This window comes from Gopherus flavomarginatus, chromosome 1, assembly GCF_025201925.1.
Source record: "Gopherus flavomarginatus isolate rGopFla2 chromosome 1, rGopFla2.mat.asm, whole genome shotgun sequence".
Lineage (NCBI taxonomy): Eukaryota > Metazoa > Chordata > Testudines > Testudinidae > Gopherus > Gopherus flavomarginatus.
The window spans coordinates 49,325,497-49,343,425 of NC_066617.1; the positions used below are offsets into that span (position 1 = coordinate 49,325,497).

The 17,929-nt window shown below is 40.6% G+C and overlaps 1 protein-coding gene across 3 annotated transcripts in view; it reads left to right on the forward strand.

Moving 5' to 3' along the window:
* CTTNBP2 (cortactin binding protein 2) overlaps window positions 1-17,929 on the forward strand; it is a 187,298-nt gene that overhangs the window by 23,616 nt on the left and 145,753 nt on the right. The window contains exon 2 of one of the 3 annotated variants that reach the window (XM_050936034.1): window positions 14,985-15,295. The exons of the other annotated variants lie outside the window; for them this stretch is intronic. The gene's annotated coding sequence lies outside the window, so the exon portion shown is untranslated. The remainder of the gene's footprint in view (window positions 1-14,984; window positions 15,296-17,929) is intronic. 3 annotated transcript variants of the gene reach the window in all.

Sequence of the window (17,929 nt, forward strand, 5' to 3'; positions counted from 1 at the left end):
AGTCTTCATTTGTTTCAGCAGTCTCAATGTTTGGATGTAACAAATGTTTAGTGGGCCTTGCCAGTCTTCTGAAGTGGGAGTGGAGATGAAATGGAAAGGTCGTGTCAATGTAGAAAAAGGTGTACGCCAGGATTTTTTAAACCCTGGGACCCAGTTTTGTTTAGGGCCTCGTTGTGAAAGGTGCTCTGCAAACACACATTAATGCATGTTTTCTACCCCAGTCTAATGACAGAGCTGGCTAGAAACTGTGGACAAACTTTGATCCTCATCTGATGAATATATAACTTTAAAAAGGTTCATTAATGCAAGAAAATGTAATGAAGAGTATCGAAATAAACCTTTAGTAACAAAATAAAGATCTTTATAAATTGAAGCAATTTATAGCAAAATTACAGTTGGCTAGATATCAGCAAATGTACATCCTTTAAGGTTTTCTAAAGAGACCACCCAATGTAGTGGAGTATGCGTCATGCTAGATGTTAGAGGGGTGTGTGATGTGTATATAATGGTTATCAGGTACTTCAATAACACTTTCAACTGTAATGTCACAATACAATATCTATGAGTTAGTTTTTTCAAGAATTGCTTTAGGCTTTCAACCACTTGCTACAGGTGCAGCTGTCTAAATAGCTGTTACTGATATACCTATATTAATAACTATCAAGTGCCTGGACATGGCCTTTCTTTTATGAAATACAATTTTAATTTTTAATGGCAATAGAACACTAGAGGCAATATGTTTCTAGAGTATTACTGCACTGTGGAATACTTTAGTCTGGGATGTTGAGGTGCATGCACTCCCAGAAATGCACTGCCTTGTTTTGTCTCGCTGTCTTATTTTAGATCTTGTGCTCTGACTGCCAAGTTAAGGTAAACTAAAAATAAAGATGTGCAAATAGGATATTTTAGTGCTTTCTCCTTTCTCATACACATTCATGGGCAGTTGATTCTACTGCTCAGAGTATTGTAATGGTACACATGCCAACAGCACACATTGGCTATATTACACTAGTCTACAACGTAGAATCATAGAAACATAAGGCTAGAAGGGACCTCGAGGTCATCAAGTGCAACTCCCTGTGCTGAGGGAGGACTAAGTAAACCTAGATCATCTGACAGGTGTTTTATTTAACCTATTAAAAATCTCCAACAATGGGAATTCCACAACCTCCCTTCAACACTTATTCTAGTGCTTAACTATCCTGCAGATTAAGTCAATTATTTCTTGTCCTACCATCAGTGGACATGAACAATGGATCACCATCCTTTTTGTAACAGTCTTCAAATATGCTAAGGGCTGTCAGCTCCTCCCCTCCCCTATCCCTGCTCCCTGCCAGATTTTCTCAAGATTAAACATGGTAAAAGGGTGTAAAATCTGGGCATAGGTCAGGTTTTTTAAACTGTTCATCATTTTTTGTCACTCTCCTCTGGACTCCCTCTCCAGTTTGTCCACATCTTTCGAAAAGTCTGGTACCCAAAAGTGGACACAATACTTCAGGTGAGGCCTCCCCAGTGTCGAGTAGAGTAGGACAATTACCCCCTGTGTTTTACATCTGACACGCCTGCTAACAGAGCCCAGAATGAAATTAGTCTTTTTTTTTTTTTTTTGGCAACTGTATCACATTTTTGACTCATTCAGTACGTTATTCACTATAACCCCCAGATCCTTTTCAGCAGTACTGCTGCCTAGCCAGTTATTCCCCATTTTGGGTGTGCATTTGATTTTTTTTTCCTTCCTAAGTGTAATACTTGTCTTTTAATCTACAATTTGTCAGTCATTGTGAATACTAATCTTGTTCTCCAAAGTGATAGAAACCTTAGCAGGTTAGTGTCATTGCAGATTTTATAAGAATCCTCTCTACTCATTATCCAAGTCATTAATGAAAATTATCAAATAGTACCAGAATCAGGACACCCAATGGGGCCCCACTAGATATGTCCTCCAATATAACTGCAAACCATTGATTACTCTTTGAGTACTGTGTCTCAACCAGTTTTGCACCCACCTCATAGGCATTTTCTCTAGATCACATTTCCCTAGTTTGCCGTATGAGAAGGTCATGTGAGATTATGTCAAAAGCCTTATTAAAATCAAGATGTATCACATCCACAGCTTTCCCCCATCCACTGGTTAGTTTGTCATGATTTATTCTTGATCAGTACATGCAGGCTATTTTTTTATAACTCTATTATGCTCTAGGTGTTTACAAATTGATTGTTAAATAATTTTATGTCAGTATCTGTTCACGTATTGAAGTTAGCTTGACTGCTTTCTGATTCCCCAGGCCCTCTCTGTTCCCTTTTTAAAGATAGGTATTATGTTTTGAGACTTCACCTGTCCTCCATGAGTTTTCGAAGATCATCACTGTTTCCAAGATCAGCTAGTTACCATTCACCACAGGGTGTATGGTTTTTTATCAGGCCTTGCTGACTTGAATACATCTAACTTATCTAAATACTCTAACCCAGGGGTAGGCAACCTATGGCACGAGTGCCGAAGATGGCACACAAGCTGATTTTCAGTGGCACTCACTGCCCAGGTCCTGGCCGCTGGTCCGGAGGGCTCTGCATTTTAATTTAGTTTTAAATGAATCTTCTTAAACATTTTAAAAACCTTTTATTTACTCTGCTCTAATCTATTCTTCCCTATTTTGGCTTGCATTCTTTGCCCTTATTGATGATGGTGATTGTGCTGAGTATCTGGTTGCCATTAACTTTTTTTCAGTGAAGACTGAAGCAAAATAGGCATTAAACATCTCATCCTTCTTGATGCCATCAATTAGTAACTCTTTCCTCCCTAAGCTGAGGACCTACAATTTGCTTTTTCTCTTATGTATTTAAGGAACCTCCTTCTTATTGCCTCTTACGATGTCTCTTGCTAGATTTCAACTCGTATTCTCTTAGCCTTTTTGATTTTGTCCCTACATACTTGTGCTATTCGTTTGTACTCATCCTTGGCAATTTGTCTGTTTCCACTGTTTGTCAATTCCTTTTTTGATTTTTTTTTTTTTTTTTTTCAGGTCATTGTAGAGATAGTGATGGAGTCGTATTGGGTTCTTCCGCTTTATCTTTTGCATTGGGATAGTTTGTTCTGCCTTTAATATTGTCTCTTTTGAGAAACTGTTAGCACACCTGAACTCCTTCCCACCTTTCATTTTCTTCTCATGGGACCTTTCGTACCCATTCTGTTTTTGTATAAGGACAATGGACTTTTTATGCTACTTCCTTTCCTTAGAAGAATAATCTAGCATTTCATGATCACTTTCACCACAATTGTTTTCAACCTTCAGATTCACAACCAGTGCCTCCTTGTTAGTTAGTTAGAATTAGGCTTAAAATGTTTTCCCTCAATTACTTCCTCCGCTTTCTGTAACAAAAGATTGTCTCCACTGCATTCCAAGGACTTATATAGGATGTTTTATGTCTTGCCATATTACTTTTCCAACAGATGTCTGGATAGCTAGTCCCCCATTACTACCAGGTCTTGTGTTTGGACATTTCTGCTGTTGGCTCTAGAAATGCCTCCTCCACCACCTTTATCCTGATTTGGTGTCTATATAGTAGACCCCTGCCATGACATCATCCCTGTTTTTTGCTGCCCCTCCCCCCCATATTCATCCTCTGACTCACCCACTTCTGGATCTCAAAACAAGTGTATATATTCTTTATGTATAATTCAACACCTCTTCACTTCTCCCCACCCCCACGGTCTCCTGAACAAGCTGTACCCCTTTATACCAATATCCCAGTCATGACATTATCCCACCAAGTCTCTGTAATACCATTTGTCATAACTGGGCTTATGTACTAATACTTCCAGTTCTTCCTGCATATTTCCCAGACCTCTGCCACTTCTATAAAGACATCTAAAATGTTGAGCACATTTCTCCCACTGATACCACTCTGGTTGCTCCTTTGACCCTATTATAATTTTCCATTTAGCCCCCTGTTAAGGTCACCTTACTTTTAAACTAGATTCAGAAGAGGCAGGTGTCAAAAGCCCACAGGTGAGTATAAAGACCTCCTCGCTATGTTAGCAAATTGGTGTCCCAAGATGCTCTTCCTCTTATTGGTCAGATGGACTCTCTCTTCCCAGCAGTCCTCCTTCTTGGAACAGTGTCCCATGTTCAAGCAAGCCAAAATCCTCCTGTTGACACCATCTACTCCAGTGCTTCTCAAAGCAGGTCTGCCATTTGTGCAGGGTTTGTTTACCTGCTGCGTCTGCAGGTTCAGCCGATCGCGGCTCCCACTGGCAGCCGTTCACCGCTCCAGGCCAATGGGTGCTGCAGGAAGGGTGGCCAGCATGTCCCTTGGCTTGCATTCATCTGCAGCATCTGTGTGGATGGAGGATGGGAATGCATATGCGTAGGCATTGCACACTAGGGAGTATTAAAATGGCTTAGTATAGTACAGTTCTGGGAGGGACAAAGTGCAAGTACCCAGCCACCTGTTAAGGTTGGTAGTTTATGCATAACCAGCTGTATTAAAACCACTATCTGTAGAGATGGGCAGAGAGTGATAATGCTATTTCATGGAGGATTTCAAGACTTCAAATTTGATTTCATTCTGCTTTGAATAAGTATAATTGCCAATTCTGGACCTTAGCGTCCAAAATATGGGTACTAGCATGAATTCCCCTAAGCTTAATTACCAGCTTAGATCTGATAGGCTGCCACCAATCAGGACTTAGAGTAGAGCGCCTGATAGACTCTGGTCTCCCCCAAAAACCTTCCCTGGAGATCCCAAGACCCAAATTCCTTGAGTCTCACAACAAAGGGAAATAAACCATTCCCTTCCCCCTCCCTTTTTCCTCCCAGCTTCTTCCCGCCCTGGGAACACTAGGAGATCGCCTGATTCAACTTCTTGAATCACCACACCGAGAGAAGTGTTACCTTCCCCCTCACCCAGAGGCACTACAGATTCAAGCTGCATTAATCTAACACAAAGAGAAAATTTATCCTTCCCTTCTTCCCACCAATTCCCTTGAACCTTAACTAGGAGAAAAAAAAATCAAACAGGTCTTAAAAGCAAAACTTTTTTAATAAAAAAAGAGAAAAAAGTAAAAGGTTTATCTCTGCACTTTAGATGGTAAAAAGTTAGAGTCTTTCAACTTATAAACAATAGAAAGAAACTTTCTCCAGCAGAAACACAATTTAAGCTACTTCCAGCAAGTACACATATGCAAATGGAAAAAAAACAAATTAAAAGACTAAGACCGGCTTTTCTTACTTACAATTCTGAACAGATAAGAGACTGTAGCAGGGAGATTGGCAGAAACCTGGTTGCACCTCTAGCCCCATCCAGGACCCAGAGAGAACAAAGCAAAACCCACAAACAAAGGCTTCCCTCCACAAGACTTGAAAGTATCTTGTCTCCTGATTAGTCCTCTGGTCAGGTGTTTGCAGGTCACTGTTTGTTAACCCTTTATAGGTGAAAGAGACATTAACTCTTAGCTATCTTAACCCTTTATAGGTGAAAGAGACATTAACTCTTAGCTATCTATTTATGACAATGGAGGATTTCAAGACTTCAAATTTGATTTCATTCTGCTTTGAATAAAAACCAAAAGACAGAAATTCTGTTCCCAGGTCTACTGTAGGCTCTGGCTCTGAGGCAGTCCAGCAGGCAGGCTGCCTGGAAGCCTTGTTGGCCTGGCCTGGTGAGGAGCTGAGTGAGTGCCAAGGCTTCCAGACTGTTTTGACTCCATATTAATCACCAGGTAGGGTGTTGGGAGCCAGGAGTCCTGGGCTTCCCAGCAGCCTGCCAGTCCAGCTGCTGAGGAGTCAGACAGGCCAGTTGGTAGGAAATTAGGCAAATTTTGAAGCCTGCCTGATGACAGGGAAGTTTGTATCAGTTTGGGAAAACTCAGCATGGTCTGCAGAATGTTTTGATTTTGACAAATTGGGTCAAAACAAAAATAAGGCTTGTCAAAAATTTTCTAGCCAGTTCTAGTGATCATTCTACAGCTTGTTCCCCACTGCACAATTTCGCTGGCGTAGGGATCAGGGTCAGTAGTATGGGGTACTTTATGTATTAACAGACAGTTACAGATCAAATATGTGAGAACTGAGTAGCTCGATGCATGTCCATCAGTGGTTTGAGCATTGGCCTGCTAAACCCAGGGTTGTGAGTTCAATCCTTGAGGGGGCCACTTAGGGATCTGGGGCAAAAATCAATACTTGGTCTGCTAGTGGAGGCAGGGGGCTGGACTCGACGACCTTTCGAGGTCCCTTCCAGTTCTAGGAGATAGGTATATCTCCAATTATTGTATTATAACTTCTGATTTCCGATTAAAACTAGTTACTTATAGTATACAGTGTGCTAATGACATGAAAGGCCCGTAACCTACATTTGAAATGGCAAATGTAATTGCTTCTAAAGTAACATAACTTTTTAAAAAGGCTGACTGGCTAATCTGAGTGATGCTAAACTTTTTGTGTTAATCAATTTTTTTTTTAGAACGCTATATTTGCATAATTTGCTTCAAATCTTATTTTGTATAAATAGTTTTTAAATTTACAGTTATATCCTTTGTTTTTTCTAAATTTATTTAGAAATCAAATTCTCAAATATCATGGTAGGTAAATATTGCTTCTTCATAGAATATCTTAATGATATTTTATCACTGAAACTTTCCTTAAATATGAAGCTCTTTCCATTAGATTCTTAAATTGACATAATTCTTAAGGTAAAGTTTGGGAAATACTAGAAAATTAAATTTATGAATTTTGTGATTGGATGGTACTTTTTCCTTTCAAATGGAAAGGAATAGAAGGCAGGCTTAATATCCTGGATACTGGTTTATGTAAAAGTACAAAACCAATGTCACTTAAACTCTTTTTGGTAGTTTATGAAAATCAGAATTTCAGCTGCAGCATATAGAAAGGTCTATTTGAATATGGAAAACTTTTTATTAATAGTCTGTTTTCTCTTTGGGAACATGGAAATTTTGCCTTGTTTGGTATCAAAACTCCTTAATGCTAGCAGTCAAAGCAGGTGACCTAGTAGTGGGCAAAACTGGCTTTTTATATCTCAACATACAAGAATTTTAATAAAGTGAATGTCTTTAACTACCATTTTTTGCTAATTAGTACATGTTGTGCCTATCTTCCTTCTATGGCTAGAACAGCTTAATTTACTGGACCAAAAATTTCTTTAGGCTATTAACAATGTACTGTATTCATGAGCAGAACAAAACTCTAGATGTGAGCTTTTCCAGCTGAGTACAATTCATGTCCTGCTTGTTAATACTGTGGAAGGCTACAGTGCTGCATGACATATCTTAAGAGAACTGAGTATTTTTCAGATTCCTACTGTGTAGATTTTTCTTGAGGAAACTACGTTAATAAAGCACATTGATTCCTTGCTAAATCTGTCATGCATTTTGAACAAAATAACACCAACATGGGTGTGAGGAGGAGAATGTTAATTGCTGCTAAACTACTTCCTGATAAAGGCACAAACTGTTTCAGTATTCACTTAATTGCTGCATGCTGCTAATCATTTGCATGTTTTCTACAACATTTCAACCCTATGGCAAGTAGAGTGATCATTTAATAGATTAATATTGATATTCAGCTTATTGCACATAGCCGTTTGTGTTTGAACCTGGAAATGTCTTATGCAGGTTTATAGCTCTAATTGTAAGAAGCTATAATGTAAGTAGCATGATTGGCTCAGATAAGACAAGGAAATGATTTTAATTCTAAATGACAGTAGGTGAACCAGTTAATCTATATTTCAAGATCTTGAAATATAGATTGTGTGCCAATATTCCTTTATTAATCAGAAAATTGACACTTATCTTTTCACTCACTTATAGTCTAAAATGGCATTTTTATGAGCAGCTAGGTTTAACCTTTTGTGGCCCAGACTCTCCCATTCCTTAATGCATAAAAATCACATTTAAAGTGATAACCTAATTTTTGTTGGCCAGATGCTATTGAAATTTTAAAAATTAATGACCTGGAAGGAAAACACAAAAACAGTACAGAGAGCTTGAAGATGCCACAAAGATTGGTGGAGTGATAAATAAGAATCACTGATGTAGTATGATCTGTATCACTTGGTAAGATGGACAGAAGCAAACTTTGTGCCAGGCCCAGTCTCAAGTGTGGATGCTCAAGCCCTGGGTTTTCAAACCTAGTGACTGTAGACTTGAGTTCCACTAACCCCAGGCTTATGTTGCAGTGCAAATGTAGCCAGTGTGCTGCTGTGGCTAAAACAGCTAATGGGAATCTTTTGTTATATAAATGGGAATCTTGAGTAGGAGTAGGGAGACCATATATTACCTCCTGTATTTCCTCCTATATTTGGCACAGGTGTGATCACTGCTGGAATATTGTATCCACTCTGCTGTCAATGCTTGAAGAACGATATTGAAAAATTGGGGAGGGTTCAGAGAAGAGCCCCAGAGTGATTAAAGGATTGGAAAACAGAGAGAGACACTGGACTCCTGGAGTCTCTATTTAGCTTATCAGAAAGAAGGTTAAGGGGTGATTTTAATTCTATCTGGCATGCAAAGATATATAACAAGTTCCAGTGGCTGGAGGTTGGAGCTAGATGAATTCAGGATAGATATAAGGCGTGAAAATCAACAGTAAGGGTAATTAACCACTGGAACAACTTACCAAGGATTATGATGGATTCTCCATCACTCTATATTTTAAAATCAAGATTGGAGCTTTTCTAAAAGTTTTATGCCCTAGTTCAAGTGTGAATTAATTTAGGGAAGTCATGGTCTGTATTATGCAGGAGATCAGAGTAGATCACAATTATTCCTTTGGCTTTAAAAATCTATGGATACACTCAAATTATCTCTGGGCTGTTTATTACTTCAGATTCTAAGCACTTTGTCCATTGTTTGGAAGTGTGGGTTCAGACCATAGTTAATGTTGTTGTGTTCAGATTTGCATTTAAAACAGGTTATTGATTATGATCAGAGCAATTTTCCTGAACAACTGAACATGAAGAACCATGTGGTATACAGGAGAGACTTTTTTCTCTCTCTCCCTAATGCGTGCATTTAACTCCAGCCTATGCAACTAAGAATTGTGTACCCATGTTAAGGGGAGAACATGGGAGGGAAAGTGGTCTTTTACTTGATGTGGGCCTGGGAGAGAGGACAACTGAGTTCTGTTACTGTCATCACCACTAACTTTATGCTGCTGCACTAGAAGGGTGTCCATTCTAGCAGACATAGGCCAGGTAGTGCGCAAAATGCTCATGGGGACCCCACTGGCCTACAAAAATTCCCTAGTGTGCATTAACATAGCCCATTTCAAACAGAACTATATTAATGAGCACTGGGGAACTTTTAGTACATGTTGATCAAGCTGGTATTTAGCATGCAACATGCTAGTATTTACACCCCTCTAGTGTGGACTAACATGCTGTGTAAATAAGCCCTATGTGATGTTGGACAAGGCACTAATTTTTATCGTTTAAATATGGATAGTATCTTCCTGCCTCCAGGAGTCAATGAAGTTTAATGTTTTTGTGAAGTACATATTGATCCTTGGATGAACTGAAGGTGCTAGTGTTTCCTGAGAATGGAACCATAAAAGATAAATACTATAGTTACTGCTGATTTTCCCATTTAATTAAGTCATTTACGTTATTCCTTTTAAAGGTTTTTTTTTTATATTGAACATAGCTGGAACTCTGTTTAATGTTGTTACTGACTTTCTAATTTCTTTTGTCTGTGTAAGTCTGTAGGTGGTAAATGAGTTGAAATATGAAAATTTGCATTTCACCTGATGCTATGGTGTGCATGTTGTTAGAGTGTAAGACTTACAGTGACTTCCTACTATGGACACTTTAATCCCATGTGCTGCAGTAAATTAGAATAAATTGTTTGATTTCTGAAAAAATTACCAGTATGGATTTATTGCAAACATAACTCAAACTTTAATGCCAGAAGGGACCATCGTGATCCTCTAGTCTGACCTCTTGCATGCTGCAGGCCATAGAATCTCTCCAGCCCGCTCCTGTAATAGACCCATAATTTCTGGCTGAATTACTGAAGTTCTCAAACATGATTTAAAGACCTCAAGTTAGAGAGAGTCCACTATTTACTCTAGTTTAAACCTGCACATGATATGTGCCCTATGCTGCAGAGGAAGGCAAAAGAAGACCAGGGTCTTTGCCCATGTGATCCCGGAGGGTGGGGGGGGATCCATCCTGACCCCGAATATGGTGAACCGTCCGACCCTGAGCATGTTGGCAAGACCCATCAACCAGACACCTGCGGAAGAATTTTCTGTAGTAACTCCGAGCCTTCCCCATCTCTGACCATTGGGGATATTTACTACTAGCAGTTGCAGATGGGTCACATGCCATTGTAGGTAATGTCATTATACCATCCCCACCAGCTTACCAAGCTCAGTCTTGAAGCCAGGTAAGTGGTTTGGTTTTTTTTCCTCTCTCTCTTCTCTTTCCGCCCCCCCCGCCCATTCCCTTAGAAGGCTGTTCCAGAACTTCAGTCATTGGATGGTTAGAAACCTTTGCCTAATTTCAAGCTTAAACTTATTGATGGCCAGTTTCTATCCAATGGTTCTTGTGTCCATGTTGGCGCTTTAATTTAAAGAACTCCTCTCCCTCCCTGGTATTTGCTCTCTACAAATTCATCAGAGGGATAATTATGTCTCCCCTCAGCTTTCTTTTGGGTAGGCTAAACAAGCCACGCTCTTTGAGTCTCCTCTCATAAGGTAGGTTTTCTCCATTCCTCGAAGCATCCTAGTAGCCCTTCTCTGCACCTGTTCCAGTTGTAATTAATCTTTCTTAAACTTGGGAGAGCAGAATTTCACATAGTATTCCAGATGAGTCTCACCAGTGCCTTGTACAATGGTACTAACACTTCCCTATGTCAACTGGAAATACGTCGCCTTATGCATCTTAGGACTGCATTAGCCTTTTTCGTGGCTGCATCACATTGGTGGCTCATAGTCCTCTGGTGGCTGATAGTCCTCCTGTGATCAACCAGAACACCCAAATCTTTATCTTCCTCTGCTTCCAACATGCATCCCCATCTTATAGCAAAAATTCTTGTTGTTAGTCCGTAAGTGCATGACTTTGCACTATTAAGCTTCATCCCATTTCTATTACTCCTATTTTCAATGCTGTCCAGATCTTCTTGCATTATATTCCAGTCCTCCTCTATACTGACAATACCTTTGTGTCATCCAAAAATTTTATTAGCACACTCCCACTTCTTTTTCCAAGGTCATTGATGAAAATGTTAAATAAGATTGGTCCCAAGACTGATCCCTGAGGAACTCCATTAGTAACCTCCCTCCAGCCTGATAGTTCACATTGTCTCCACTTTACCTAGTTTCTTACCCACTTTTCAATTTAACTAATTTCCCATGTGGAACTGTATCAAATACCTTACTGAAAACCAGATAGATTAGGTATACTGCATTTCCTTTTGTCTAAAAATCAGTTATCTTCTCAAAGTAGGTGATCACATTGGTTTGTCAAGATCTACCTTTTGTAAAACCATGTTGTGTATAGGTAAATGGTATGTCCTCAACTCATTTCTCCTTCAAAACTTGTTCCAGGACCTTGCATACAATTTGATGTCAAACTAACAAGTCTGTAATTTCCCAGATCACTTTTTTCTTTTTTAAAAAACAAAACTATATTAGCAATTCTCCAGTCCCTGTGTTTGAGTTCATTAAAAATCTTAGTTATTGGGTTTGCAATTTCATGTGCCAGTTCCTTTAATGGGACCAAGTCAGGGTGCTTGAATAATCCCCAGTCAAGAACATTAAACTGTTTGAGTTTGACTTCCACTTTAGATATGATGATGATTTTTACTTCCATATCCTCATTTCTATTAGCCACCCTTCCACTACCCCATTACCCTTGTTTAAAAACTGATGCAATGAGGAGCTAAGTATTCAGTCAGGTGTTGGGCCATGTCCAGATTATCTTTAATTTTCACCCTATCTTCAGTGCTCAGTGGTTCCACTTCTTCACTTTTTTTATTTATATAGCTGTGGAATATTGTATTATTGTTTTTTTATTTTTTTCTGCAAGGTCCAACTCTGCTTGGCTTTTGGAAATTCTCATTCTTTTCTTGCACTTTCTGATGTGCAAGAGGGTAGCTTTCCTTGTTGATCAGTCCTATGTTCCATTCCTTCTAGGCTCTCTGCTTTCTCTTAACCTGTTTAAGATGCCTTTTCATCCAGTTTGATCTGTAATCCTTCCCTAGGAATTTTTTCCTCTTGCTTGGGGTGCAGGCTTCAGAAAGTTTCTGTAACTTTGACTTAAAGTAATTCTAAGCCTCCTCCACATTCAGATCTTTGGGTGCTAAGCTGATTTCCCAATTGTCCAACCTTTTTTTCCCAATGTGTTGATGTGGTTCTTTTTTCTAGCTTCCTAATACTGGTGGTAAAGTGGTAGAAAATGAAAAAAGTCACTTTGAGGTCATTCAGCAGAGAAGGCTTGGCTGAAACAGGGATAGGAGACTTAGTGAAGGTGCAGGATCCACCTCAGTGTACAGCTCAAACTACATAATCACCCTTCTAGTGCCGGCTAACTCATCATTTAGACAAGCTCTTCACTAAGTAGTTGCCTTTGAGAAGCATATGCGCAAGCAGAAGGTGCCTGACAGTAAGGAGGAAACTCTGTACATGCAAATAACTTCTAAAGTGCTATGGGCTTAATGCCCCCAGAAGGGGGCAAATCATTGGAAATGGGATACAACAGACTGAGGGCTGACAGAGCCCCACCCACTCCCCCAACCTGAGACCCGAACTTCTTTCCCCTCCCCTACCACCCACCCCAATTTTACCTCAATCTCCTCTCTCCTTGCCATAGCCCCAAACTACTCTCCCCATTTTCTCCCCCCTCAACTTCTACCCTCCCAGCAAGCATGTGCCTTCTCCAGGTTTTAAGAACCTCCTGCTTCTCCTGGGGGTATCTGAGACCCCCTCCATGGCTCTCCAGGTAAACTGGGGATGTGGGGGTGTCCTGAAGGTATCACAGATTTAAACTTCTGAAAACCAGGAAATATGAAGTTAAAGTACACATCACCACCTGTGGGGTGGAGGGGCTGGCTGGAGTGGGAAAGGGACTGTCAGGGGCATGACTGAGGAGGGCCTGGCTGAAGCAAGGGTTGGGGGCTTAGGGAGAGCATGGGACCCATCTTGGTGTACTGCTAAAGTTATATAATCAAGGAAATGTGCTGAGACAGATATGATGACTTCTTGCAATATCCTGGACAAGCCATATTGAATTTTTAAGTATCTTAGCTCATGTATTAAAAATGCAAATGTTTGTTTTGTGGAAGGGTATGTAAGGTCTGGGGGTGGGGGGGAAAAGATGACCAGTGTAAATTCTGGGGAATAGTACAGGCTTCAAGGGACTATTTTTGAAACAGTGGACTAGACAAGAATAAGTTTTAAAAGTTTTTTTTTTTTTCAAGAAATCTCTATGGGAAGGTGTATGCAAATGTACCCCCTCTGGGTATGCACTACCTTTTTGAAGCTTCACTGGGAGAAGGGAGCCTTTTCCTGCTGATCACCTGTTAGATGTGAACAATATCAGAGGCCCAGTCTCTCTAAAGGAGTGATTCTCTTGTACTGATGGTATGCTTGTTCTGAGCTAAGGTGGTCATTAATTTGTAATCCCAGAAACTCCTTGGTGGAGTTTGAAGGACTGATCACTTGCTAGTGTCCTTTTTGAAGTTGATCTCCAGTAGCCTTACACAATAAAAGAACCTACACACATGCTAATATGTCTTCTCTGTAATGATTTTACTTAAGAATAAATGTGCTTGCTTAGAAAGATCTGTGTGGTACCTTGTAATTGTGAGTAATTAAACTGTTTCTCTCTGGAGAAAAAAGCCAAGCAGGCCTACTTAATAGCCTGACTTGCTGGGGGAACTTAGTGAAGACAGGGAACTGCAGCCTAGGAAAACTCTGATCCCAGGGGAAGGAGAGACTGTTGTGGAACAGGAGCCTAGAGTGGATGCCCTGACTGAACTTGGGAGGAGAAAGGAGATGTAAATCCTCCAGTAAGTGAACTGGAAATAGAGTGGGGGAGATGCAGGGAGATGTGACTGTCTTGCTTGCATACCTGAAGTTATAGTAACCACTGTGGAATAAAACTGTCAAGATTTTTGAGACACAGATCATGCAGCCTCAGTCAGTCAGTCACACCCTACAACCATTTCAAGGCACTATTTTCCCCATCCTATTATAGCAAGCGCACAGGAGCAGGATGGATCTAGATTTCAGGAATCTGAGTTTAGCTAAACTCCTTGTTCTGGAATGGCATAAGATAACACAGAATTGAGGTTGCCCTGTGTTAAATGAAGGTTCTTAGTGAATATACAGGTTATATATGAGACACCAATATCCCATGAACATTTTCTAAAGAATGTTTCATTCTGAAAACAAGTCATCTTGTTTTCCTCTGTCATATTATAAACAGATTTGTATGAAATTAGGATCATTAAGTTGGAAAGACCAAAGGATCCTGAACTTGTATAGATTTTTTTCCAATTACACCACAAGAGGAGGAAACACTTAAATAATAACATTGGTCAGATGTGAAAAATCCATACCCCCTCCCCCATATAACTATGCCAACATAACCTGCAGGGTATATGCATCTGTGTCAACAGAAGAATATCTCTTGCAACATAGCTACCATTGTTTGTGGAGGAAAAACCTGTTCTGGCAGCATCAGCTGCATCTTCTCTGTGGGGTTACACCAGTAGGTGACTAGAGCTATGCAATATAGTCTCCCTCACATAGACAATCTAAATGTAAGGGGTATGTCTAGACTGTAGCTGAAAGTATGCTTTCCAGTGCTAGCAGACAGACATGTGCTATCTCTGCTAAGCCGTTTAGCCAGGGGGAGCACAGGCAGCAGCTTGGGCCAGTTGCCTGAGTACAAAGCCAGCCAGAGACCCCACATATGTACTCGGTTGATTAGCACAAGTCACAACTTAAATACCTACCTCTCCTCAGGCAAAAGCCCAAGAGAAGAAAGGAACTCTGAAAAGATTGATTGATTGAAATCCATCAGATCAGCAAGGGAGATGAATACCAGAATCAAGAACCCTCCACGAAGAGTGCCACATACTTGGTTAAAATCTGGGGACAAGTAACTATTAGACACCTTAATTGATCACAGTGGCAGCACTCATAGATACAGGAAAAGAGGCTGAGTACTCGAACCATACAGGCCCAAGCATTGGAGACCCTGCTTTTGTCAGCATCATCCTCTTGCCTAATCCAGGCGCCTGTTTCTTTCATTACATTTATAGTCAATACACAGAGTAAGTAATACAGCTGATGTGGTGGTGTTCCTCAAGTTGCAGGCTGCAACCTTCCAGCTAGTGCTCCTGACTACTTTCACTGAACTGTTTGCTCACATGCTTTTAGCTGTGCTCCAGGGTGGGGATTCTATCCATTCTCTTGTGCCATTGGTACAGTTCTATTTGAAAAGTCAATTTTCTCCTGCAGTAGCTGGTTTATCTGCATGGGCATTGAACCTAATCAAAGTTCTGTTCCTTGTTATGCCGCATTTCATGGCCAAAACATTACTTTACCTAGGATAATGAGGAGTCAGCGCCCCTCTGTGCCAAAGTACAAGGAGTGAATAATTACCACACTCCTGTAGCAGCCATTCATTCTATGTAAGCAAATCAAATCAAACTTTTCCAACTTGGGCACTTAACTGACACTAATAGCGAATTAGTGGGTTTCTGGTCCCAATGAATGAACTGTCTTAAAGTACTAAGGACATCAGGTCACACAAAGTCAAGATGAGCAGTGGAGGTAGAGGAGAATCTACAGGGGAGTTTGCATTCCTGCAAGAGCTATTAATCTGTAAAATAGGGGAGGATGACCAGAAAATTAAGGCAGTCTCTTTAGTGTTTAATGAAGGATCACAGTGCTTAGTTATCTGTTCTAGACACACTCCAGTATGCAGCCCATTTCAGAGACAGGCTTCTGACTTGTGAACTGTTAGCTGAGAAAAGGGGCTGCAGAAGTGGGCTTTACTTTTCAGCTACAAAGCTACATCTTTCTAAAGCATCCAAGGGGGGGGGGAAAAAGGGTCTGGAGGCTCAATGATGGGACAATGTGCCAAATAATCAAGAACATATGTATGGCTCATCATAATTCATTATGTTGGATCTACACAGTGTTTCTTATACACAAAGAAGATGGACAATTTTTTTTTTGTTTTCATTTCTTTCCAAATGACTTTCCATATGCAGTTAAGGGTTCAGCTCTTTTAGCAGTTAAGTGGCTGTGTGCTTCACTGAGCAATATAAATATATGGAACTGGATGACTCAGGATAATGGAATATGGAAGTAGAGCTGGGTGAAATTTTTTCAATAAATAGTTTATTCATTGTAAAAAGCTGTTTCAATCAAACCCAAACTGTTAGCGAATTCATGTTGGAGTCTGTCAGATAGTTAAACTGAACTGAAAAATACTGAGGTGTTTCACTAATGTCAAAGTCAAATGTTTTACTTTGACCTGACTCTCAGAATTTTCATTTATTTTTTGAACATTGACAAAAATAAGAAGATCAGATTTACAAAATATTGAGGAGGATGAGGGACGAGTGGCAGCCTCCCTTTAACTTGTAGCCCCATGTTTGGGAACTCACCCACAATATGGGAGACCCAGTTCAATTCCTCTCAGCCTGAAGTGGAACAGGGCCTTGAACCTGAATCTTCCCAAAGTCATAACTGAGGCACGATGGAAGGAGAAAAGCTAATCGTCCTCTGAGTAGGTTTTAACATTTTTCTAGGGCAGAGGTGGGAAAACTATGGCCTGGGGGCCACATCCGCTCCTCCACACATTTTAATTGGGCCCTCAAAATCCTGCTGGGAAGTGGGGTCTGGGGCTTGCCCCCGCTCCAGCTGGGGAGCAGGATCAGGGTATTGCCCCGCTTTGTTTGGCTCCTGGAAACAATAGCATGGCCCTTCTCCGGCTCCTACACATAGGGGCAGCCAGGAGGCTCTGCATGCTGCCCTAGCCCCAAGCACTGCCCCCACAGCTCCTATTGGCCAGGAACTGCAGCCAATGGGAGCTACAGGGGTGGCACCTGAGGACAGGGCAGTGTGCAGAGCTGCCTGGCCACACCTCTGTATAGGAGCTGGAGGAAGGACATGCTGCTGTTTCTGGGAGCTGCTTGAGGTAAGTGCTGCCCGGAGCCTGACCCCTCTCCTGTACCCCAGCTGCCTGTCCCAGTCCTGATCTCCTTCCTACCCTCTAAATCCCTCGATCCCAGAGTGGAGTACCCTCTTGCACCCCCAACCTCTCATCCCCAGCCCCACCCCAGAGCCTGCACCTTCAGCTAGAGTCCTCCTGCCTTCCCACACCTCAGCCCCCAAGTTTGTGAGCATTCATGGCCCACCATACAATTTCTGTACCCAGATGTGGCCCACCCCTGTTCTAGGTAAGTAGAAGACTGACAATGCAAATTGAAAGCTGCCTTGTTTAACAAGGACTAAATTCACTTTTATCAAACCCCACATAGATTTTTTAAAAACTCATTAGCATCTTGAAGTGCTGTACAATAAAGAAATGTCAAAAATATAAGTAACTTAACCTAGTAGATTAGAAGGTATTTATGTTGAGATTTAAGATGAACTGGGAAATAGATTCTATAATCATGGCTGAAAAGGTATTGTTAAACTGGATAATCAAGAAGTATACAAAGAGTAGGCTGGATACTTATAAACCTAGAAAACAACACAGAAGTAGCAGCCAGCATTCAAAAGTAATTAAGGAAAATCATTTCACTTACTGACCAGTTCAAGGATTAAAAAATAAAACTTCAGAATACCAGTTAACAAATTCAAACAGCTTGCAATATTGAAATAATGCTTTTTGGCTGCCAGATGCAGTGAATTACAAAAAACTAATATTTAAAAAGCATTTAATTATAAGA